The following is a 25,057-nucleotide window of genomic DNA, read 5'->3' on the forward strand; positions in this document are numbered from 1 at the left end:
AAATATGAATATCCTCTCTCCTGAAGACCTATTTGCAGAAATTGTTCTCTTTTGAGTCTTGTTGAATAAGACAAAAAATGAGTAAATGAGTATCGAAAGATTTCGCTGTAGCGTTACCCAAATGTGAAATGGGTCTTATATTTGGGTTCCCATTGTTGGAGATAGTCTAAAGATGTTTCTTTTGTGTTCCTGGTTCCAGATGAAAGAGTATCGAATAGGCTACAGTGGATTCTGTGTCTTTTGAAAAAGATGCTTCCGATCTCGCAAATCAACACCACAGACCCACTGTGATTCGAAATCGAAAAAGAAAAGGTGAGAGCTGCTCCTAAAAATACCCTAAAAACGCGATAAACTTGGGGCCTGCCTCTCTCTAAAGCTTGCTGTGCAGTTTTTGGTAGGGCTTCGGTCCAGGCCACTCGGTAAAGTAAAGCTTAGAACCCTCTTTATTCTATGAAATGGGCACCATATTGTTCCGACTTCCACTAACAAAATATTCCTTGCAAGCGGCTATGGCGGAATTATTCTTCCTGCTTCCACTAATTCAAGTTACGAATAAAACTGTGACACGCGTTGGTCGAATATATTTGCAATTTTTCACCAAGCCAACAAGCATCCCACGAGCAGCATGGAGCAGAAGCACACACACATTTTGGAACCGCTTCCTGTTCGTTTACTTTAGCCACCCAATTCCTTGCTGATGGCGGCGGTGCTGGACGCGTTTGCGTCCAAGCTGGTGGACATCCTGACGGGCATGGCCAAGGACGAGGTGGAGATGCTCCTAGGCGTGCCGGGCGAGATCACCAAGCTCGAGGCGACGCTCGGTGACCTGAGCAGCATCCTGGCTGACGCCGAGAGGAGCCGCATCCGCGACTCTGCTGTGGAGCGGTGGGTGAGGGAGCTCAAGGATGTCATGTACGACGCCGATGACATCCTTGATCTCTGCCAGATCATGGAGGGTGGAGAGAAGATCCCTCGTCATCAGTTTCCGCTCCGAAAAGCACTTCAGGATGCTGGAACATCTCCAAGACGTTCTATTGCTTCCGCAACCCTGTTGTCACGCATGAAATTGGAAGGAAGATCCAAGCCCTCAACCAGCGACTGGAGGACCTTGAGAAGAGGAGCTCCCGCTTCGGATTCATCACGCAAGAAATCAACTCCTCAGGTTATTCCATCAATAAAGCTCCGAATTCTTTGTCTGATAAGAGTATAAGACTGGATAGCTTATTCTCCAGTCCGATGTTGTTGGTGACAAGATCATGGAGGATACAAAGAAAATCGTTGATCTACTAATCAAGAAGGCGGGTAGTCCGGCTGAATCCAAGGGCAACAACGTTGTTGTTGCTGTTGCTATCACTGGCATGGGTGGGATAGGAAAAACCACCCTTGCTAGGATGGTTTTCAATGATAGCAAGGTGGAGGAGAGCTTCGATCAAAGGATATGGTTGAGCGTTAACAAGGAGGTCGATGACATCAATGCCCTACGAAGTGTTCTAGCTTCTTTTGGCACCAACCATGAAAGCTTTGCGGGAAACAAGGACCTGCTTGAGCGTGCTTTGAAGGACACGGTCCAGCAAAGAAGAAGTTTCTGTTGGTGATGGATGATGTGTGGAGCGAGAAGGTGTGAAACGACTTGCTTAGAGTGCCACTCAGTTATGGTGCTCCTGGCAGTCGTGTGTTGGTGACCACAAGAAACGATGGAGTTGGTCGTGGAATGAATTCCCAACATCTCCATCAAGTTGACAAGCTGCAAACAGAAGATGCTTGGATTTTACTAAAAAATCAGGTTAGTAATTTTTTTAATCACATTATTTATTTGCGCATTAGTAATAGTGTAATAAAGAAAACAAATACTTGTGATATATGTCCTCAACTACAAATAGAACTCCATCTAGATTTGACCTTAATAAAGATTTCTTAACTTTCACCATTAATATCTAAAACTTTGCATAGACTAACTAGACACAACATTCGCATGCTTATATTCATTATGAAGGATATTATTTTTATTTAAGATAACATATTTTATAGGTATTATTAGTCAAAATTTTAAAATTTTGACTTGGTAAAATCCTAGTTATGTTTGTGATCTAAGGAAGTATAATTTAATAATGCCACGTATAATACTAGCTGGTAAATATATGTTATATTTTATCTTGTTACAAATATTTGACTTTTATTTTTTTTATATTTATTGTGAGCAAAATATCCAAAAGTCTTAGAAAACAGCGGCAAAAAAAGGCATATAATGGAACCCTACTACGTAAAATACGTCAAGTTGTCTAAGAAGAGGGGATGTTTTGGTCCTTCCTTGAGAACATCATGAGTGCTATGAACAAAGCTCCCAGTACTATGCGCATTATTTAAGTCAAATGTAGGGGGTTTTGTGCCGTATAATTAAATTAGAGAGAACAAACAGTGTTATCTATAGTTTTCAGAGGAACCATGTGATTAAGTGGGCTTTGAGTAGCCGACTTAAAAACTAGTATGAACATATGAGCCTCCTTTTCAGCATTTCCTCTTGTCTCGGTCCTTTACCGGTTCTGTACTGCAGCACGCGCATGAAAATCCATTCTTCTGATTTCTCTCTCCTATCCTCCATCAATGTAAAATACTGCCGCTAGCACCACAAAAGCCACCGCGCCTGGGCCCAATAGCACGCGGATGTCTCTCCTAAAATGTTTCAACATTTCCTAATCAATAAATCTTGCACACATACGTGGAGATGTCCTGGTTTGTAAGCATCGTACGTGACAACGTGCACCAAATCTTTTTAAATTTTTATCATAGCCTCCACATACGATATCACGACATCTCAACAAGTTTCATGATTTTTGGACTTCGTTTGCTTTTTATAGAATTTAAAAACACTTCGCACGCAAGTTCGCGGTCATATTTCGTGAACAAGATGTCCGAAATTTCGGGTCCGTTCCTGGATACGGCCTCACACTACACTCAATAACATGACTATCATTTTTTGAATCATTAAATTCTATTATTCGTACCACGTGCAGTTCAAATTTATATTTTTCGAAAAAATTCAAGTAAACGAAATAAAGTAACTAAATATATAAAAAACCACAAAAAATCTCCAAATTCTAACTAGGAGTTCCTGGTACTTTAAAAGGGCTGCACAAAAAATTTGGAGGCAAAAAACAAAAAAACTTTGCCGAGTGCCGGGGCATGGCACTCGGCAAAGGGGTCTTTGCCGAGTGCCAAGAATAAGACACTCGGCAAAGAGGGTTTTGAATTTTTTAAAAAAAAATTCTCTTTGCCGAGTGCCTTGACAGGGGCACTCGGCAAAGTATTTTCTAAAAAAAAAACTTTGCCGAGTGACAGATCTGGTACACTCGGCAAATAATTTTTTTTAAAAAAAAACCTTCTTTGCCGAGTGCCTAAAAGCAGACACTCGCCAAAGAAAAACGTGGCTGAACACCGTTACGCGGGCAGCCTATGCCAAGTGCCACGCTTTTGCCGAGAGCCTGGCACTCGGCAAAGAAGTCCTTTGCTAAGTGCAATTCTTTGTCGAGTGCGGCACTCGGCAAAGAAGGTTTTTGCTGAGCCCCCAATTTTTGACACCCGGCGAAGATCCCGTTTCCAGACGCATCGCGCTCTTGCCCATCTCTTCCATTGCTTTTCATCAAGCTGACGATGAAGTAGAATCTCAAATCCAAACACCCTATAATTGGCAAAGGCCACTAGAAAAAGCAAATTAGCAACAACACGGCACCCGGTATATGGGTTGGCAGTTAAATTTACCATAACGTATCTCATGGGTTTATTTTAATAGAGCATCCACTTGACAAAGGAATTTTTATTTGGTTGCTCTTATGTACCCATTTTATCTTAATAGAACATATAGCTAGCTCACAAGTACACGCCAACATTTCGGTTCTGGCACCTACTTTCTCTCTCTCACACATGTGCTGAATTTCTTCCTCCCAATAGGTAGTTGTAAATGAAAGTGATGAAGCCGATGTGGATGGATTAAAGGGCATAGGGATAAAAATTGTGAAAAGCTATGATTGCTTGCCGTTAGCAGTTAAGGTCTTTGGAGGAGTCTTGCGCCGCAAAAGCAGAACAAGGGACGCTTGGATGGATATTTGTAACAACTACTCCTGGTCGGCAGAAGGAATAGACGGAGATATTAACAGAGCAGTCTATTTGAGTTATGAAGACTTGCCTTCACACTTGAAGCAGTGCTTTGTGTATTGTTCACTTTTCCCTGAAGATAAATTGATAAGAATGGGAAGTATAGTCCAACTTTGGATCGCACTTGGTTACATACATAACAAAATGAGCTCAAAAGCACTAGAAGATCTGGGGGAAGAATACTACAACGAATTACTTTCAAGAAATCTTCTAGAACCAAACAAAACAGCCTATGGTCAAACAGCATGCATCATGCATGATGTCATTCGTTCCTGTGCTCAGTATATAATAAAAGATGAAGGAGTACTTATTAGTGAGAGAGAGGATGTCACTAAAACTCTTGATAGCACTCCAAAGCTTCGTCACCTATGTATCTCAAACAAGACAGTAACGATAATAGACACTTTGCAAAAACAAGCTTCACTTAGAACATTTATTGAACGACCTTTCTTGCCTAAGAGTACTATATCTGTATAATGTAAATCTAGTTGCATTGCCAGACTCTATATGCCACCTCAAACATTTAAGGCACTTGCGTCTTTCCGGCACAAGGATATCCACAATCCCTCGAGACATTGGAGACCTAACATTTCTCCAAGCACTTAACCTTGTAGGGTGTACAAATGTTTCTCAGCTTCCTAATAGCATTACAAAGCTACAAAAAGGTTCCTCAACTTAAGCAGCACGGACATCTCTTCAATTCCTCGTGGATTCCAAAAGCTGGAAGATTTAGTCATCATGGTGAGTTTTCCAACACATTCAAATGAAAGCACAGATGGCTGGTGCAGCTTAGAAGAACTAGGGCCTCTATTGAAGCTCAAAATTCTTGAGATAAGAGGTCTGGAGAAGGCACCTTCTGGTTCTATGGCCGCTAAAGCAATGCTTAGCAATAAACATCACTTGGTAGACTTAGAATTGATATTGACCAGCAGGCTCAAAAAAAATGGGAAGGTTAAACACGACATCAGCGAGGAGGAGCATGAGGGAACAGGGGAGGTGCTGGCTAATCTCTGCCCTCTAACTTGCATAGAAGAACTTGATATCAAAGGCTACTTTGCACGTGGGCTACCGCAGTGGATGAGAACAATGGCAGCCTTTGGGAATTTAAGGCGGTTGGTGCTAGAGGACTACACATGCTGCACGCAAGTAGCTAATGGATTGGGGCAGCTCCCCTTTCTAGATTACTTTTGGATCCACCGTGCTCCGTCCATCCAATGTATTGGGCATGGACTCCTCCTCCCCTCCTTGGGTGATGACGGCGATGGCAAGGACGAGACATCAGAGCTGACAAGAGAACAGAAGAAAAGGAGGCAGCCACATCATATTTCGCATGGTATCGGTCCTGCATTTCCTAAGCTCAGAAAACTTGGTTTTATTGGCATGTTGGGATGGACAGAGTGGGAGTGGGAGCAGCATGTTCCAGCGATGCCTGCTTTAGAGGCGCTCCTGATCGACCACTGTAAACTGCGATGTCTTCCTACAGGACTTGCTCACCATGCATGCCGATTGAGAGAGTTGGACCTGAGAAATATACTACACATGGTTTCCGTAGAGAGCTTCCCTTCTCTAGTCAAGCTTTGGTCATACAACAACCGAAGAATAAGGAGGATCAACAACAGTCCAAGCTTGCAATGGATTGACATTAGCAAATGCCCAACACTAAAGGAATTGAACAGTTTGCCATCTCTCCAAAGCCTTGAGTGGTGGGATTTGGGTGCTGAAGCACTCCCACAATACTTGCGAGAGATAAAGCTAAATAAGTTGCGTGTGGACTGCAGCCCAAGCTTGCTCAAATTGATAGCATTACAAGATGACTCCTCTGAGTGGGGAAAGATCAAGCACGTCCAGCAACTAAAGGTATATGGAAAGACATCAACAAATGATAAGGTTGACCGACACATCTACTACACCAAGGAGCCATATATCTTCGAAGTCGACTTGGGCAAGTCCACAGGTGCGGTTTCGATCATCTTCTACTTACTCAGTCGTTTTATAATTTAATTTTAAATTGGTAAGCAACATGAAATGACTTTGGTTTACCAAATCTAAACCTGGTTATCTTCATTTTGCCCATTCACTTGCTCACAGGATTGAGATGAAGAGGAAGAAAATATGGCGGGGGAAGAATAGAAGCGAGGAATGACACAGAAATAATGCAAAGGGTAGAGGAAGCTTCAGACTGCTACTGCAGAGCACTCCATTCCATCCAACAACGTCGCTTCTTGTTATGGCAGGTATGAAATATCTAAACGTCAATGGTTTTATATATCTACTACATGCCAATTTGATAGTGACTATTTCCTTGTTCTCTTGATGACGAGTGATCTGCTACCATAACATTAGAGGCACTTGTGTATATATTGTTAAAATGCAGGAGCAGAGAAGACCTGCTTCCGTTAAGCAGGTTGCATTGGGGTCTGAAATCCGAGAAGGGGAAGAAGTCGGGTGGTGGTGGACAAGTAGTGTTGTCATACAAATTTTATGTTATTTTTTGTTTGAGGATTTTTACAATGGTTGTGAAGAAATGGACGGCTCACGACGTCCGATCCAACGGCTAAAAAGGCATACGAACCCAGAGGAACCAATTTAAGAGGTACCGGGAGGGCACCAAGCGCGTATTAAATGGTGGGCTCATTCGCACCAAGTGTGTACTGAAATTGGTGAGATCAGTGCCTAAAAATAATTGGGATAATTCTAATTTTGAATTTTTTTATATAATTAAGGGTAGTATAGTAAATGTATAATGGAAGCATATTGTTTGGAGTAGTATGTGGATGATTGAAGCACTATGGTTCTGAAATGTATTTCTTCTATTCCGACCACACCCTGGTCACTCGGTCTCTGTTCTTCCTTCTCTCCAACTCTCGGTGACGGGGGAGGCGGCTGGAGTGGATAGATCAGGAGCTCGGTTTGGGGTTGGCAATGGTGGCGGCGGCGGCCATTGGAGGCGCTGGAGAGAGGAAGGGGTTTTGGGAAAGGGCTAGGAGGCAGTGACATGCTGTGGCGGAGCTGATGTGATGGTTATAGGGAGGACGTAGAGGGAGGAAGGGCCAGGTCGCGGAGCCAGAGCATGCCGGCCATGGCGGCCGCGATCGGTGTCTTGCCCATGCACGACAGGGGCGGATCGAGATGGAGTAGGGAAGGGGAGGGCTCGGTCGCGCGGTCGCTGGCGATGCCGGATCGGGATGGCGCGGTGGCTGGAGGTTGGGGCAGGAGGAAGAAGTATAACGTGGCTCCCCGGTGTCCGCACTGCCCGCACTTTACTCAGTCGCCGCCGCGTCCGCACTCCCCGCACTTGACTCCTCCACGGCCACTCGTGCAGCATTCCGTAGGACCGCATCGGCGCATGGCATGGCCACCCCTGGTCCCCGCCATCTCCCTCCCGCTCCTCGCAGCCCTCCGAAGCTATCGATCCATTGTTCCTCTGTCTTTGTCGCCTCTTGCAGTGATGTAATGCGATCCAACGTTCATTCAGTGAAGGAACCGAAGAAGTACTGGGCCAGTTTACAACTCCATAAACTACTGTAGCTGGCAAACTAGGCATGAGTGACATTTCAGATCAGGCACATGCCGTCATTTTCAGATCAGGCACATGCCGACAGAAATATTTCTTCTTTGAAAGTTCTAGCTGTGTATACCTTCAGTTCTAGTTGATGTTTGCTTTTGTAATTTTCCTTTTCTTGCCCCTTATCTATGTTTTTTTCCCCTAGAACGAGCTACTTTGACCTGATGCTGATCCACGGCCAAGTGAAGCGAATTTGATTTTTGCAGAGGCACGTCCATCTTTTACAATCATATTGGCATGGAATCCTAGAGATTTTTTCTTGAGCAGTTGGCAATACCTACATGGGCATGTCTGCAGACATGACAGTACTGTGTGTGTCCTATGCATAATCTTTCACCAGCTTCACATCTACGAGTTGGTTGCCAGTATACACTATACAGAATGGTAATACAATGTAGATAGAGCGAAATTAGACTGAAAATTCAGTGCTACTAGTAGCACACAGACGCACATTGAACCATTTGCATCTTGCAGGACCACCAGTTATCTTCCAAAACAATTTTATCGTTGTCGTGGGCGCTGGGGAGGACCGGGGCTCCCAGCGACGAGTGCGGGCAAGGGCAGGACACCGGCGGCAGCGATGGTGAGGGTGGGCGAGGCGGCAGCGGCGGCGGCTGGGGCTTGTGCGCAGCCTCGCGGGCTAGGGCTTGTTTCGTGTCCTGGCGTCGGGCTTGTCTGTGACGGATGACGGGAACCGGGGATTGGGAAAGGGGAGGTAGAAGACACTATTACCGTACTAACCTTCCACTCATAAAATTAATTAGCGTTAATTATTTGCTTAGTAACCGAGAGGAACCCTGAAGTACCTCAACCACAGTAAAAGAGCTCTTTTTGTTTTTGCTCTCCATGATCAGCAGCTAATGTTCAATAGTAGTGTTGCCATACAGGTGATGTCAACATTGTTTAACAAAGCAACAGTACAAATATTTATCTCAGGAAAGGAATGCTCGCGCGGAGCGGCGGATCCGGATGCGACTTGTGGCAGGCACCGGAGCGGAGCTTCTGGCGGCGCGCGCTGCTCCGGGCTGCCGCTAGTCACGCGCGGGCTACTGGAGGCCGGATGAGGCGCCCCAGTTCGTCAGGGGCAAGGCGAGCAAAAGGGGCACGAGGCAGGCGCCAAAGCTGCGAGAGAGGCGGCACCCGACCGATGAAACGGGCGCCGAGCGAGGCAGCGGCCGCACAGAGGACACCGACCCTACTTTCGCGCATCACAACGAAGCCGGAAGCCCGGAACCGGAGATGCTGACACTTGTCCATTGGTGTTCAAGACTGAAGAAGCCACACGCTTCATGGTTGGATTTTACCATTTTTACCACCTCTTTGTTGTCTTATTTTGCAGCGCTTCATGTTGTGATGTGACTAATTTGTACTAGCAAGTAGCATAACAGATTGCATGGAGCACGGAAGTGTTAGATTGATCTCTAATTTAACTGGATCCAACGGCTCAGTTGGGCTTTTGATTTGCGCCCTGATCGGGGGCGCCTAGTCCACCATGGCTGGAGAGCCCTTGTCACCCTGCGCTATAAAAAGAGATGTGGTGCTGGCGGTGAAGATTGACGGCGGCGTAGTGCAGTGGTGGATGCACTTCCCGTCACTGGCTGCGCCCCTCACTAAGATCGGGTTTAGGGTTTGTTGGTGGGGAGGTCGGCTCAGATCAACCTCGTGATTAGAGCCGCCGGCCCCTACCTCTTTTTATAGCGCAGGGTGACAGGGGTCCTCCAGCCATGGTAGGCTGGACGCCCCCGATCAGGGCGCAAATCAAAGGCCCAATTAGGCCGTTGGGTCCAGTTAGGTTAGAGATCAATCTAACAATCTCTCCCTTTATCTCTTTACATCTTTCACTTTCATATTCTTTACTTTTGTTCATTCCATTACAGATTAGCGCATAAAACATGTCTCATCGCCACGGTCCATTGCCGATAGATTTAACAGATACAACACACTACTCTGTTCTGAAATAGATACTTATTTTTGGGCCTTCTTTTGTCCAGGAATTATAGGCTTTCTCTTAAACCCATGCCGGCTACATGTTCTCTGAACACGTTGGGTGGTAAGCCTTTTGTAAGTGGATCCACGAGCATCTTTATTGTACTTATATGCTCAAGACTTATGACTTGATCCTGGACTTTATCTTTCACAACATAATATTTATGTCAATGTGTTTGGCAGCACCACTTGACTTATTGTTGTGAGCATACTGTACTGTCGGATTATTATCGCAGTATAACTTTAGTGGTCTATAAATGTCGTCAACCACCTTCAAACCGGGTATGAACTTCTTTAGCCAGTTCACCTGCCCTGTTGCCTCATAACACGCTACAAACTCGGCATACATTGTGGACGATGTAGTGACAGTTTGCTTTGAGCTTTTTTATGAATTAGCTTCCCCTGCGAGAGTGAATACATATCCAGACGTGGATTTTCTATCATCTCCCGTATAATCAGAATCTGAATACCCCACTATATGGAGTGAATCAGATCTTCTATACGTCACCATGAGGCATTTTGTTCTTTGCAAATAACGCAAGACTTTCTTTGCTAATTTCCAGTGTTCTATTATAGGATTGCTCTAGAATCTGCCAAGTAACCCGGTAACAAATGTCAAGTCGGGGCACGTGCATACTTGAGCATATTGCAAGCTTCCGACAGCTGAAGCATATAGAACCATTTTCATTTGATCGATCTCATATTGGTTCCTGTGGCATTGAAAATCTCCATATCTGTCGCCCTTGACTATAGGAGCAGGTGATGGACTACATTTGTGCATACTGAATTTCTTTAAGATCTTTTTAATGTATGCTTTTTGTGACAGTCCTATACCCCTTTACTTCTATCTCGGTGAATCTCGATTCCTAGAACAAACGAAGCTTCACCAAGATCTTTCATATCAAACTTTGAGGATAAAAACTTCTTTGTCTTCAGTAGTAGACTGACATCACTACTAGCAAGTAAGATATCATCCACATACAGGACAAGGAAGATAAACTTCCTATTCTTAAACTTTGTATAGACACAATTGTCCTCTACATTCTCTTTAAACCCAAAATTCTTTATTGTCTGATCAAACTTCAAGTACCACTGTCTTGAAGCTTATTTTAATCCATAAATGGATTTCTTTAGACGGCATCCCATTCGTTCTTTTCCTTCTATGATAAAACCTTTCGGTTGTGCCATGTAAACATTTTTCTCCAAGTCTCCGTTGAGAAATACTGTCTTTACATCCATCTAACGTAATTCTATATCATAATGTGCCACTAATGCCATTATAATTCTAAAGGAATCCTTACATGAGACTGGAGAAAATATCTCATTGTAATCAATTCTTTCTCTTTGCATAAAGCCTTTTGCCACAAGTCAAGCTTTATATCTCTCTATATTCCCTTGAGAGTCAAGCTTTGTTTTGTATATCCATTTACAGCCTACTGTTTTGACTCCTTTAGGAATTATCTCCAAATTCTAAACTTTATTGGCATTCATAGATTTCATTTCATCTTCCATGGCCTCAAGCCACTTTGATGAATGATCACTTCTCATATCTTCTTCAAATGAGATGGGATCATCCTCTATTTGAAATTCCTCAGTGTTGTACACTTCATAATCAGCAGGAATAGCTGATTTTCTAACTCTTTGAGACCTTCTAGGGGCCTCCACATTTGGCACATCTTCTGTTTGAGGCTGTTGTTGCTCCCCCTCAGTTGTGACAATTGGTTCTATAGGATCCTGAAGAACAGGTCCCTCATCATTATTCATTATTGCCACAGGCGGGATAAAAACAGGTGCTGGCACCACAGTATCTTGTATTGTCGGTGCAGCGACAGCAGGTAGTGAAAAAAATGGCTCATGAATCATCGGAGTGGGCGCATACACCCACTTCTCTTCAAGGTCAATTTCTCGAGCTACCATGCTCTCCCTCATCATTTCATCATCTAGGAAGACAGCGTGTCTCATTTCCACAAACTTTGTATGTCTATCTGGACAGTAGAAACGAAAACTTTTTGACTTTTCTGGGTAGCCAATGAAATAGCAACTCACTGTTTTTGGTTCTAGCTTCTCAATGTTCGGGTTAAATACTTTAGCCTCAGCAGGGCTCCCCCACACACGCAAGTGGTTAAGTGAGGGTACTCTTTCTGTCCACAACTCATACGGTGTTTTGGGCACCGACTTACTTGGTACTCTATTGAGAATATATCCCATTTCTCGGGCTGTATGTTATAGTTGACAACAAAAGTGTCAAATTCTTTTGGCAAGGAAGCAAAAACCAGATGGATAAGGAACTTATCCTTGAGAGCCAGATTCATTGGTTTTAGCTTGGATGCCAAATTGCTCATCCTTAGTATGTGCTCTCTTATGGCACCATTTCCAGAGTACCTCTCTGTCACCAGCTGCTTTATCAGCTGGGTAGCATATATCTTTGAAGAGCCAGTGAACTGACTCTTTATTCTATCGAGGTACTCGATGATGGTGTCACGCTCTAAGATTGAGCCCACAATTGCAGGTTTAATCATGTTCTTTATCACAACCATATATTTTTTATTGGTAGTGACCCACTTTCTATGCTCAAGGTCATAGGACATTCTTTGGGATGCAAAATCCCTATCTCTAGTTGTCCAAGCGGCATCAGCCTCATTTATGTCCCTCACCGGTGCCACAGGCTCAGTGAGACAAGGTGAGGTGACTACCCAGTCCACCTCAGCCAAGATGAAGGCCAGCTCAATCTTTTTCTTTCACTCCGTGTAGTTATCACCTTTGAAAGTGGAGATCTCTTTGATACAACCCATTAAGTTGTATCCGGTTGAAAACACAATTCATATAGAGTGAGAACATAAATAATAACAATAACAATTGCATACCTTAGTTTCAACGTTGGTCAAAATTAAAACATACAATTGTCCTGTACACTAATTCTACATCACCGTTAGGCAAAAATAGAATTAATGCATGACAAAACTCAAAAATAACATCATAATATTGCCATTAATCAACGATGGTCAGAATAATAATAATATTATAATCAACTAAAGCATATCTATTTTTCAAAATTAAATTCTCCCGCTAGTTCGAATTTAATAATGAAAATAACAACTTTAAATACACAGTGGAAAATTAATCTCTATTTAGTGAATTTTACTCACAGAAAAATTCTCTTTTCTATTTTTCTTTAAGCCATTTATCTATTTTCCAGGAAATAAAACTTTTACTAGAAAAAGAAAAACAAAAAATGACTCAAATCTGCACTATTCCTTTGGCTCGACCAAGAAATTGGCTCGGCCTGCCTTCCTTGCACGCGCGCTGCCCGCACCTAGGCCGCAACCTGGGCCTGGGCCGGCAAAGTCGCGCGCCCGCCTGGGCTGGCCGGCGGTCCAGTGAATCTAGAGCGTCCACGTTGATCCGACAGTCGAGCGACGATGTCGCTGGATCAAAACCACTCTGCGGCCGTGGGTGCCCCTGAAACCCTAGGCATTCTCTTCTTTGCTCTCTCTCTCTCTCTTCGCCGCTCTCCTTTCTCTCCTCAACGCAGCAACAACAGCAACCGAGCGGAAGCAAGAGCAAGCGGTGATGGCACCGTCACCGGTCCCCTCGCTGGCGTGCGCGCTCCCTAGCGGGTGAGCACACCGCCGTTGAGTGGTCTAGGCGGCGGTGCCCTGATCCCCTCCAAAACCCTAGATCTGACCCGGCCTTCATCTCCTCCTTCTCTGTCTCGGAGACGATGACAGCGCCGTCGCCGGCATTCTCGTCGACACGCGCGCTCCCCAACGGGTGAGCGTGCCGCCGTCGAGTGGCTTGGTCACGGCGCCCATTTCCCGAGCACCCACTCACACGTCGACAAGGTGGCAGCATGGTACGGCGGCGAGGTAGGCCTCTTCCCCTTCCCTTTTTCTTTTCTTTGATTTTCCTTTCTTCTCTTCTCGGATCTATCCGATTTAGGGTTGGGAATGGGGTTAGGATCGAGATTAGGGTTTGGTTAGGGTTAGGGTTAGGGTTACTGTTCATCTTCCCCGACGGGTTAGTGTACGGTTGAGTCACTGTTCTTCTTCCCCGACGGGTTAGGGTTCGTTTCCCGATTAGGGTTAGGGTTTCAATCCAAAAAACGGATCGAGCCCTCTGTTCTTTTCTCAGATCTGAACAGATCTAATCTAATAGGCTAGATCTATACCTAGTTAGGCTTTGATACCATTGTTAAACCTAGAACAGGATCTCTAGGCATAGAACTAGCATGTCTACTTACTGTTGAATATAATCATGAGCCCTAGAACATCTATTAGTGCAATGAGAGATACAGAGAGGGGTGGAATAGAAGAATGTGTCGAACCTGACACCGCAGAGGAGGATCCGCTCGCGTCCGCCATGGAGTCAGTGTCTGCGCTAGGGCAGCGACGGTCGGGGAAGAGGACGGTGACGGTGATGAGCGGTGCCGACCGGCGGTGAAGACCAGTGGCGGCGCAGTACAGTTCGACGTCGTAGCAGTCCTTCGGTGTAGATGCAGAGGCGGCGCAGCTGGTGGCTTTCCGTCACTGGCTGCGCGCCCTTTAGATCGGATTAGGGATTTTGGTGAGGAGCTCGGCTTAGGCGAACCTCGTGACTTGAGCCGTCGGCCCCCACCTATATTTATTGCGTAGTGTGACAGGGGCCCTACAGCCATAGTGGGCTGGACGCCTCCAATCAGGATGCGGATCAAAGGCCGAACTAGGCCGTTGGGCCCAGTTTGGGATTAGAGATCAATCTAACAACCTTCAGTAGTCAAACTTTGGCCATACAACAACCCAATAATAAAGAGGATCAGCAACAACCCAAGCCTGCAATGGATTGACATTAGCAGTTGCCCTGCACTAAAAGAATTGAATGGTTTGCCATCCCTCCAAAGCCTCGGGTGGTGGGATTTTGGTGCTGAAGCACTCCCACAATACTTAAGAGAGACGAAGCTAAATAAGTTGCACGTCGACTGTAGCCCAAGCTTGCTCAAACTGATAGCATTACAAGATGAGTCCTCCGAGTGGGGTAAGATCAAGCACGTTCAGCAACTAAAGGCATATGGAAAGACATCATCAGAAGATAAGGTCGACCGACACATCTACTACAACAAGGAGCCGTATTCCTTCGATGTCGACTTGGGCAAGTCCACAGGTTCGGTTTTGATCATCTTCTACTTACTCAATCGTTTTATAATTTTAATTTAAACTAGTAGGCAACATGAAATGATTTTGTTTACCAAATCTAAACTTGTTTATCTTCAATTTGCCCTTTACTTGCTCACAAGATTCAGACGAAGAAGAAGAGAATGAGTTGAGTGAAGAAGAATAGAGGCGAGGAACAACACAAAAATAATGCAAAGGGTATAGGAAGGTTCAGACTCCATTCGACCCAACAACGTGGCTTTTGGTTATGGTAGGTATGAAATGTGTGAACGTCAATGGTATTATATACCTACATGCCAATTTGATAGTAACTATTTCCTTGCTCTCTTGATGACGAGTGATCTGCTATTCTGACACTGAAAGCACTTGTATATTGTCAAAATGTAGGAGCAGAGAAAACATGTTTTCGTTAAGCAGGTTGCATTGGTGCCTGAAATCCGAGAAGGAGAAGAAATCGGGTGGTGGTGGACTAGTAGTGTTGTCATACACTCGCGCTCTCGACCGAATTTGTAAGTTATTTTTGTTTTTTCTCTCCCTGATCAGCAGCTGATGTTCAATAGTAGTGTTGTCCTACAGCTGATGTCAACATTGTTTAACAAAGCAACAGTACAAATATTTATCTCAGGAAAGAAATGCTCGCCCGGAGCGCCAGATCCAGATGCGACTTGTGGCAGGCACCGGAGCGGAGCTTCCTGGCGGCACGCACTGCTCCGGGCTGCCGCCGGTCGCGCGCGGGCTACTGGGGGCCGGATGAGGCGCCCCAGTTCGTCAGGGGCAAGGTGAGCAAAAGGGGCATGAGGCAGGCGCCAAAGCTGCGAGAGGCAACACCCGACTGATGAAAGGCGTTGGAAAACGGGGGTTTCTAAGAGACGGAACCCAATGAAATCTTCCCCCGATCGAGTGCTCTGGGCGAAGGTAAGAAGAGTGGAAGGTGGGCCGAGGCTCAGTTAGGGTTTCATAAATGCTCTCACCAACCTCCTCTTTATAGGATTTGGCTCCCCCTTTATAGGACATTGTTTGCTATCGCTTTAGCCCCGTTCGTTGGTCTGAAACTTGGATAAAACTGGCTGAAAAACACTGTTCCGGCTGAATTGTTGTGAGAGAAAAACACTGTTCCGGCTAAAAAAAGAAGCCGAACAAGCCGAATATGGGGTAAGCCGAACAGGGCTTTTATATTACAACTTTACACTCTGACAACTGTAGTATATTCCTAGAATATTCCTATGCTAATACAAGTTGCCCGAAGCAGTTTGGGTATCTTCTTCTTCAACCGTCTCTGCTTGTTGGGCCGTTACTGCGAGCCCGTCAGCGGCCCACGGCCCAGCACCTCCACCCCGCGAGTGCTCCTTTGGTCCCCAGAGCCTCCGCCCGGGTGCCTTTCGCCAGGACCATCGCGTCGTCGCCTAGACCGTGGCCTCCGCTTATGTCGCAAGAGCCTTCGCCTTCGATCGCGTTCGGGTGCCTTCGCCGTTGTCTCCGGGCCTTCGCCCAGAGCGGCCGACCGGGCGGAGGCTTCCATCTTCTTTCCCTGCATGTTGCTCATAAAATCCGTTAACTGTTAGTTCTTATTGCTATTGCGAACCTTGGCCTCCGCGACTTACAACCGTGTCCCAGCAAAACTGGCGCCAAGCGAGGCAGCTGCCGCACAGAGGACACCGACCGTACTTTCGTGCATCACAACAAAGCCGGAAGCCCGGAACCGGAAGTTGCGGGCTGACGAAAATGCTGACACTTGTCCATTGGTGTTCAAGACTGAAGAAGCCACATGTTTCGTGGTTGGATTTTACCATTTTTACCACTTCTTTGCTGTCTTATTTTGTAGCGCTTCATGTTGTGACGTGATCCCCGGCCCGACCTGTTACTAATTTGTACCAAAAAGTAGCATAGCAGATTGCATGGAGCACGGGAGATCTCTCCGCTCTTCAGAACACAGTACGCTGATTTTTTGAGCAGGATGTTTGGTTTCCTCAGCGGTCTGATCGATTTTGTGAGTGTGTGGAAAATCGCTGTGTTGCCCAAGAAGAGATTGTGCTTTGCCGAATACTTGCATTGGCTCTGTGGTTTCCAAGTGATGAATGGTGCTACTAAGACTGGGTCCAGAGTCATAGTCGCAGTTCTGAGTTGTTGGGGGATAGCACACGGCTTGGGGCCCCCAGATGCGTAAAGTCGCTTTCGGCCCATGTTTCGTCCGGCGGTACCTCCGTTCGGCGAAACCCTTGGCGGAAGGAAACGTCGGTTTTCGCCCATCTTGCGCAGAGGTGCCCTGTCGCTTTCGGCCCGTGTTCTGTCCGGCGGTACCTTCGTTCGGCGAAACCCTTGGCGGAAGGAAACGTCCGTTTCCGTTTGTCTTGCGCAGAGGCGCCCTATCACTTTCGGCCTGTGTTTCGCCCGACGGTACCTCTGTTCGGCGAAACCCTTGGCGGAAGGAAACGTCGGTTTTCGCCCATCTTGTGTAGAGGCGCCTTGTCACTTTTGGCCTATGTTTCGCCCGACGGTACCTCTGTTCGGCGAAACCCTTGGCGGAAGGAAACGTCAGTTTCTGCCCATCTTGCGCAGAGGCGCCCTGTCACTTTCGGCCTGTGTTTCGCCCTACGTTACCTCCATTCGACGAAACCCTTGGCGGAAGGAAACGTCGGTTTCTGCCCATCTTGCGCAGAGGCGCCTTGTCGCTTTCGGTCCGTGTTTCGCCCGTCGGTATCTCCATTCGACGAAACCTTTAGCGGAAGGAAACGATGTGGCGATCGGGGGAATCTTTTTGGCGGGATAGTAACTGACCGATATGTAGCATGTGCTTACTTGCAGGTCTCTTCACCGCTACCGGTTGGTCGTCTCGCTTGGAGGGCCCAGCGGAGGGGACCCCCTTGACGGAGGCGTTGCCCGAGGAAGACCGCAGGCGGGATGGACTAAAGGCACCTGTAGGAAAGGGGAATATGCCCTCTGATCTGAGTAGTTAGGAGGGCATTTTGGTCTTTGTAAAGGATACGGATGAATATAAATAGAGCTCCATGTGAGCAGTGTAAAGAAGGAGGATGGAACCTTAGTTCCTCAATCAATACACATACGTCTTTCGCCTCGCTATTGTTCCTCTCTTTCAGTTGTGTTTTGCTTTCGGCAGTTTGAGTAGCAACCTAGTGTTTGAAGGCCTAGGCTTAGAACAACACGAGTCATTTTCGGAATCAAGATTAGACGGTTAGTTCTTTGTGGGTGCATTTCCTCACCTTTCGCCAAGGATATGTCTGGGGCACGTGCGGAGCGAAGGAACGCAAATAAGCACGGTGCGCCTTATGTATCAGGTTCGATCATCGCTCATTTCCTTCCGGGGAATAGCTGTTTGTGCCCTTCCAATTTTGTTGAACGGTGAAGTTTGGACACTTCCCCTCGTCTTAAGAGGCTTGTTTGGACACGGTTGTTCAAACTAAGATATCATGGGTTGAACAATATAATGAAGCCAAATGGTGGACGGAAGCAGCGAGAACAAAACTAACTACAGTACAAAACACGAGCTGGCAGCCTTCTTATTCTTAAGCAACATATATATTAGGAGTAGTTCTCAAGGCCTTTTGGAGCAAATAAAGAAACCCCAGGTGGACAGCGAAGACAACGAGTGCCAGAAAAGTACGTAATGTAACGTGCTGCTGTAGCTCTACGCGTTCAACTTGTCGCTGCCAATCTCAAGTCTCATCGATCAACTTATCTTCCGGGTTCAATTCGCAATTTTGCATCTACCAAAGCCTTCTCTAGTTCTCTCTATTATAAAACGTCTCCCGGAGCTGCGCACAATGCAGACGCACACAGTTCTGAAACCTGTTCCACCTCTTGTGTTTTGCTCTCTTGCTACCCCGTTTTCTGGTCATGGCATCGGTGCTGGACGCGTTCGCGTCCAAGCTGGCGGGCGTCCTTGTCGGCATGGCCAAGGAGAAGGTGGAGATGCTCTTCGGCGTGCCGGGAGAGATCACCAAGCTCGAGACGACGCTCGGTGACCTGAGCAGCATCCTGGCTGATGCTGAGAGGAGGCGCATCCGCAGCTCTGCTGCAGAGCGATGGGTGAAGGAGCCCAAGGATGTCATGTACGACGCCGATGACATCCTTGATCTCTGCCAGGTCATGCAGGGTAGTGGAGAAGATCCCTCGTCATCAATTGCTGCTCCAAAAACCTCTTCAGGGTGCTGGAACATTCCAAAGATGTTCTTTTGCTTCCGCAGCCCTGTTGTTGCGCATGAAATCGGAAAGAAGATCCAAGCTCTCAACCAACGACTGGAGGATCTTGAGAAGAGGAGCTCCCGCTTCGGATTCATCACGCAAGCAATCAACTCCTCAGGTTATTCCATCGATAAAGCTCCGAATTCTTTGTTTGACAAGACTGGATCGCTTATTCTCCCTTCGGATGTTGTTGGTGACAAGATTCTGGAAGATACAAAGAAAATCGTTGATCTACTAATCAAGAAAGTGGATGCTCCTGCTGAATCCAAGGGCAACAACGTGGTTGTTGCTGTTGCTATAACTGGCATGGGTGGGATAGGCAAAACCACCCTTGCTAGGATGGTCTTCAATGATAGAATGGTAGAGGAAAACTTTGAGGATAGAATCTGGTTGAGCGATAACCATGAGCTCAACGGGATCAGTTCCCTACAAAGTGTTCTTGCTTATTTTGACACCAATATGAAGGCTTTGGAGAAAATAAGGACCTGCTTCAGCGTGCTTTGAAGGACATTGTCCAGCAAAAGAAGAAGTTTTTTGTAATGTGTGGGGTGAAAAGGTGTGGAACGACTTTCTTAGAGTGCCACTTTGCTATTCTACTCATGGCAGTCGCGTCTTGGTGACGACAAGAAATGTTGGAGTTGCTCGTGGGATGAATGCCCAACATCTCCATCGAGTTGACAAGCTGCAAACAGAAGATGCTTGGGTTTTACTAAAAAACCAGGTTAGTAACTTTTATTTATCACATTTTTTATTTGTGCATAAATAATAGTGTGACAAAGAAAACAAATACTTGTGATATACTCCATTAAATACTTGCTGCTCCAAAATCCTAGTTATGTTTGTGATCCGAGGAAGTATAATTTAAGAATGTCATGTATAGTACAAATATTATATTTCATCTTGTACAAATATTTGCGTTTTATTTTCTATATATTTATTGTGAGAACTCTTTGAGTAGCCGACTTAAAAACTAGTCATCAACAAATTGTGAAGGAACATATGACCCTCCTCTTCAATATTTCCTTCTTCTCTTCATCCTTTACGTTTTAGCCATTTTGGAGCACACGCATGAGAGCCCATTTTTTCTTTTGTTTCCTCTCCTATCCTCCATCAATGTAAAAGTTTATGGACTGCCACTAGCACCACAAAGGCTACATCCTTAGTATTGGGCCCAATATAGCACGGATGTCTCTCCTATCCTCCATCAAGCTACTGGCCATAGTTACGACTAACACCCAGTTAGCCATCTAGTCCATTCCAAATTTAGGCCCCTTTGGAATGCAGGATTTTTTTTTCCAGCTCCTGCGTTTTTCTTGTGAAAAATGAACTGAATCATGTGAAATTCCTATAGAATTCGAAATCCCTGCATTCCTAAAGTGGCCCTAATAAATCCTACGCAAGTACGCATCGCGCTCCTGCCCATCTCTTTCATTCCTTTGCATCAAGCTGACGATGAAGTGGATTCTCAAATCCAAACACCCTATAGTTGGCAAAGGCCACTAGAAAAAGCAAATTACTAACAGCACGGCACCCTCTATCTGGGTTTGCAATTAACTTTACCATAACGTATCTCATGGGCATATTTCGATAGATCATCCACTTGAAGAGCAAAGTTTTATTTGGTTGCTTTTGTGTACCCATTTTATCCTTTTTTTCTCACCAGAACTGCGCATTGGAGAACATGAGTTCTGGCACCTACTTTCTCTCTCACACATGTGCTGTATTTTTTCTCCTGATATAGGTAGTGCTAAATGATGAAGCCGATGTCGTTGGATTAAAGGGTATTGGAATAAAAATTGTGGAAAACTGTGACTGCTTACCGTTAGCAGTTAAGGTCCTTGGAGGAGTCTTGCGCCGCAAAAGTAGAATAAAAGACACTTGGATGGATATTTGTAACAACCACACCTGGTCAGCAGAAGGAATGGACGGAGATATTAATAGAGCGGTCTATTTGAGTTATGAAGACTTGCCTTCAGACCTGAAGCAATGCTTTGTGTATTGTTCACTTTTCCCGAAAGATGAATTGATAAGAAGTGGAGATATAGTCCAGCTTTAGATTGCACAAGGTTACATACATGACACAATGAGCTCAAAGGCACTAGAAGATGTGGGGAAAGAATATTGCGAAGAATTACTTTCAAGAAATCTTCTAGAACTAGACGAAACATTCTATAGTCAATCAGCATGCATCATGCATGTCGTCGTTCGTTACTGTGCTCAACATATAATAAAAGACGAAGGAGTACTTATTAGTGAGGGGCAGGATGCTAATAGGACTCCTATTATGAGCACTCCAAAGCTTCATCACCTCTCGATCTCAAACAAGGCATCAGTAAGGACAGAGACTTTTCAAAAACAAGCTTCAGTTAGAACATTAATGCTATTTGGAGGCAGCATGGTTGAACTAAAGGATTTATTGAACCACCTTTCTTGCCTAAGAGTACTATATCTAGTTGAGTTGCCAGACTCCATATGCCACCTCAAACATTTAAGGCACTTGCATCTTTCTGGCGCAAAACGCATGTCCACAATCCCACGAGACATAGGAGATCTAAAATTTCTTGACCTTGCAAACTGTACAAATGTTTCTCAGCTTCCTAATAGCGTTATGAAGCTACGGAAGCTAAGGTTACTCAACTTAAGGGGCACGGCCATCACTTCAATTCCTCGTGGCTTCGGAAAGCTAGAAGAATTGGTCAACATGTTGGGGTTTCCAACACATTCAGATGATAACGCAGATGGCTGGTGCAGCTTAGAAGAACTAGGTGCTCTATCCAAGCTCAAAATGCTTGAAATAGGAGGTTTGGAAAAGGCACCTTCTGGTTCTATGGCTGAAAGCAATGCTTAGCAATAAACATCACTTGATAGGCTTAGATTTGATATTTACCAGCAGGCTCGGAGAAATTGGGGAGGTCAAAGACGACATCAACAAGGAGGAGCACGAGAGAATAGGGGTGGTGTTGGCTAATCTCTGCCCTCCAACTTGCATAGAAAACCTGGAGATCAAAGGCTACTTTGCACGTGGGCTACCGCAATGAATGAGAACAATGTCAGCCTTTGAGAGTTTAACGCGGTTGGTCCTAGAGGACTACGCATGCTGCACGCAACTACCTAATGGATTGGGGCAGCTCCCCTTTCTTGATTACTTTTGGATATATCGTGCTCCGTCCGTCCAGTGTATTGGGCATGAACTCCTCCTCCCCTCGTTGGGTGATGGCAAGGACGGGACGTCAGGGCTGACAGGAGCACGAAACATAACGAAGCAACCTCATCGGGGTTCTGTTGTTGCTTTTCCTAAGCTGGCAAAGTTGGGTTTTGTTGGCTTGTTGGGATGGATAGAGTGGGAGTGGGAGTGGGAGCAGCATGTAGCAGCGATGCCTGCTCTAAAGGAGCTTACGATTTGCAACTGTAAACTGCAGCAACTTCCCCCCTGGACTTTCTTACCATGCATGCAGTTTGAGAGAGTTGAACCTGGATAATATACTACACTTGGTCTCTATAGAGAACTTCCCCTCGCTAGTCAAGCTTTGTTTACATGAAAATCCAAGAATAGAGAGGATCGGCAACAACCCAAGCTTACAATGGATTCACATTAGCAAATGCCCCGCACTAAAGGAATTGGACGGTTTGCCATCTCTCCAAAGCCTCGAGTGGTGGGACCGTGGGATTTGGGTGCTAAAACACTCCCACAATACTTACGAGAGACAAAGCTAAATAAGTTGCGTGTGGACTGCAGCCCAAGATTGAACGAACTGATAGCATTACAAGATGACTCCTCCGAGTCCGAGTGGGGAAAGATCAAGCACGTCCAGCAGCTAAAGGCATATGGGAGGACGTCAATTGAAGATGAGGTCGACAGGACGTCAATTGAAGATGAGGTCGACCGTCACATATACTACACCAAGGAGCCGTATTCCTTTGTCAGTAACATAGAATGGGTTTATGTGTCCACAGGTGTGGTTTCGATCATCCTCTACTTCTCTGACGTTTTATAATTTTAATTTTGTCAGTAACATAAAATAGCTTTAAATCTGACCTCGTGTATCAGACGAAAATGCTCGCATACACGAGCGCACATTCACCCCTATGACCACAAGCCCGCACACTTCATTTCGCTATATCATTTGCTCACAAGGTGGAGATGAAGATGAAGAGAGTGAGGTGAGGGAAGAAGAATAGAGGCGAGGAATAATGCAGAAACAATGCAAAGGGTAAAGGAAGTTTGACACTGCTAGGGAAAGAGGCGCAGAACACTGCATTCTATTCTACAATGTGGCTTTTTGTTATGGCAGGTATGAAATGCCCTCTGGTTGGTGAGCGATATGGTATTGTAACATTACAAGCACTTGTCTTTGTTAATGCAAAGCATTGAAAACCGTTTTTTTTTCTGTTGTGTTTGGTGCCTGAAATCCGAGAAGGGGAAGTAGGTACGCATTGAGTGGTGGTGTGGTGCCATACGTTCGTCCAAATTTGTAAGTTAGTCTTGTTTTTGTCAACATTGTTTAACAAGATCCTCCTCCCTTGTCATTTTGTCAACATTGCTTAACAAATACTCCCTCCTAATCGGTAAAGGAGGTCGCTTTAGGGTGTGCACCACTGCAGACGCCCTCTTTGCCGAGTGCTGGGGGCACTCGACAAAGCCAGCCAAGCACTCGGCAAAGGTCTCTTGGCAAAGATTTTATCGGCAAAAATTTCTTTACCGAGTGCCGAAAATCGACACTCGGCAAAGTCTTTGCCGAGTGCCAAGCCCGCACTCGGCAAAAAAATAACTGCCGTCAACATTTGACGTCGGCTTTGCCGAGTGCCTAGGGACTGGCACTCGGCAAAATTTGAATTTTTGCCGAGAGCCAGGGCTCAGCACTCGGCAAAGAAACCATTTTTTTTAAAAAAAATCTTTTTAAAAATAGTCTTTGCCGAGTGGTACCACCTGGCACTCGGCAAAATTGACCTCTTTGCCGAGTGCCAGGCTGTGGCACTCGGCAAAACTGGGGAAGTGGCTGTTTTTGCAGCATTTTTTTCTAGCTTTGCCGAGTGCCACATCCCTGGCACTCGGCAAAGACTTCTTTGCCCAGTGTTGGCACTCGGCAAAGCTGGGAAATTTGCTATTTTTTTTTGTTTGTTGCTTTCCTTCGAAAGCAAACACGCAAAACTCATATATAATACATGAGACAGCACACAGGCATTTAGCATCACACAAAACGCATACATAATCCATCACATACATCCATAATACATCACAAGCACATCCAACATCCATCACAAGCACATCCTCCTGCATAATCCATCACACGCACATCCAATGTGCAAATCCATGACAACATCTAAGAAGTCTTCATCCAACACAAGTCCTAGATCAAGAAAAGTCAATGAAACATGAAGGGGCACCACCTACTGCCACTGATCCCAATGGGAGCCTGAAGGGACACCTCCGTGCGGTGGTGGACCTGTCCAGCCGGGGTGTGTGTGCTGAGGCGAAGGAGTCGGGTTCGAACCCGACGACTGTTGCTGCACAAAGGAGAATTGAATTCATTAGTATCTACACAAACTAAAGGACTTGATCAACCATATATATATACTCACCGGAGTGCCTAGAGCTAGAGGAGTAGGAGGCACAACTGGAGCGAGCAGCGACTGGGGCACCACCACACCCGGGAGAGTGGTGCCGAGGCTCGACATGAATGAGAATATGTCCTGCATCCTCTGCGCCTCGGCCACCCTCTGGGCCCTCACGACCTCCTACTCGGCCCTCTCGGCCTCCCTCTGGGCCCTCTCCCTCTCCCTCTCGACCCTCTCGGCCTCCCTCTCGGCCTCCATCCTCTCCACAGTGGCCTGCAATATTCAATCACCAACGTTTAAACAATGCAAATGCAAGGTACATGTGTAAAAGTAATGAACGGCGAATGAAATAGAACTAACCTGGAGTGCCGCCATCTGCTGCAGTGTGCTCGCCTGCCGAGGTCGAATGGGGACGGAGGAGCTCGTGCTCTGTGCTCGGATCTGGGCGAGGTTG

The 25,057-nt window shown here is 45.8% G+C and overlaps 2 pseudogenes; both read left to right on the forward strand.

Annotated features, from left to right (window-relative positions):
* Positions 1-409: 409 nt before the first annotated feature.
* Positions 410-7,689, forward strand: LOC136521528 (putative disease resistance protein RGA3; annotated as a pseudogene).
* An 11,010-nt stretch (positions 7,690-18,699) lies between these two features.
* On the forward strand, positions 18,700-22,819 carry LOC136538413 (putative disease resistance protein RGA3; annotated as a pseudogene).
* The last annotated feature ends 2,238 nt before the right edge of the window (positions 22,820-25,057 follow it).

The sequence above is a fragment of the Miscanthus floridulus genome, chromosome 2, assembly GCF_019320115.1.
Source record: "Miscanthus floridulus cultivar M001 chromosome 2, ASM1932011v1, whole genome shotgun sequence".
Classification (NCBI taxonomy): Eukaryota; Viridiplantae; Streptophyta; class Magnoliopsida; order Poales; family Poaceae; genus Miscanthus; species Miscanthus floridulus.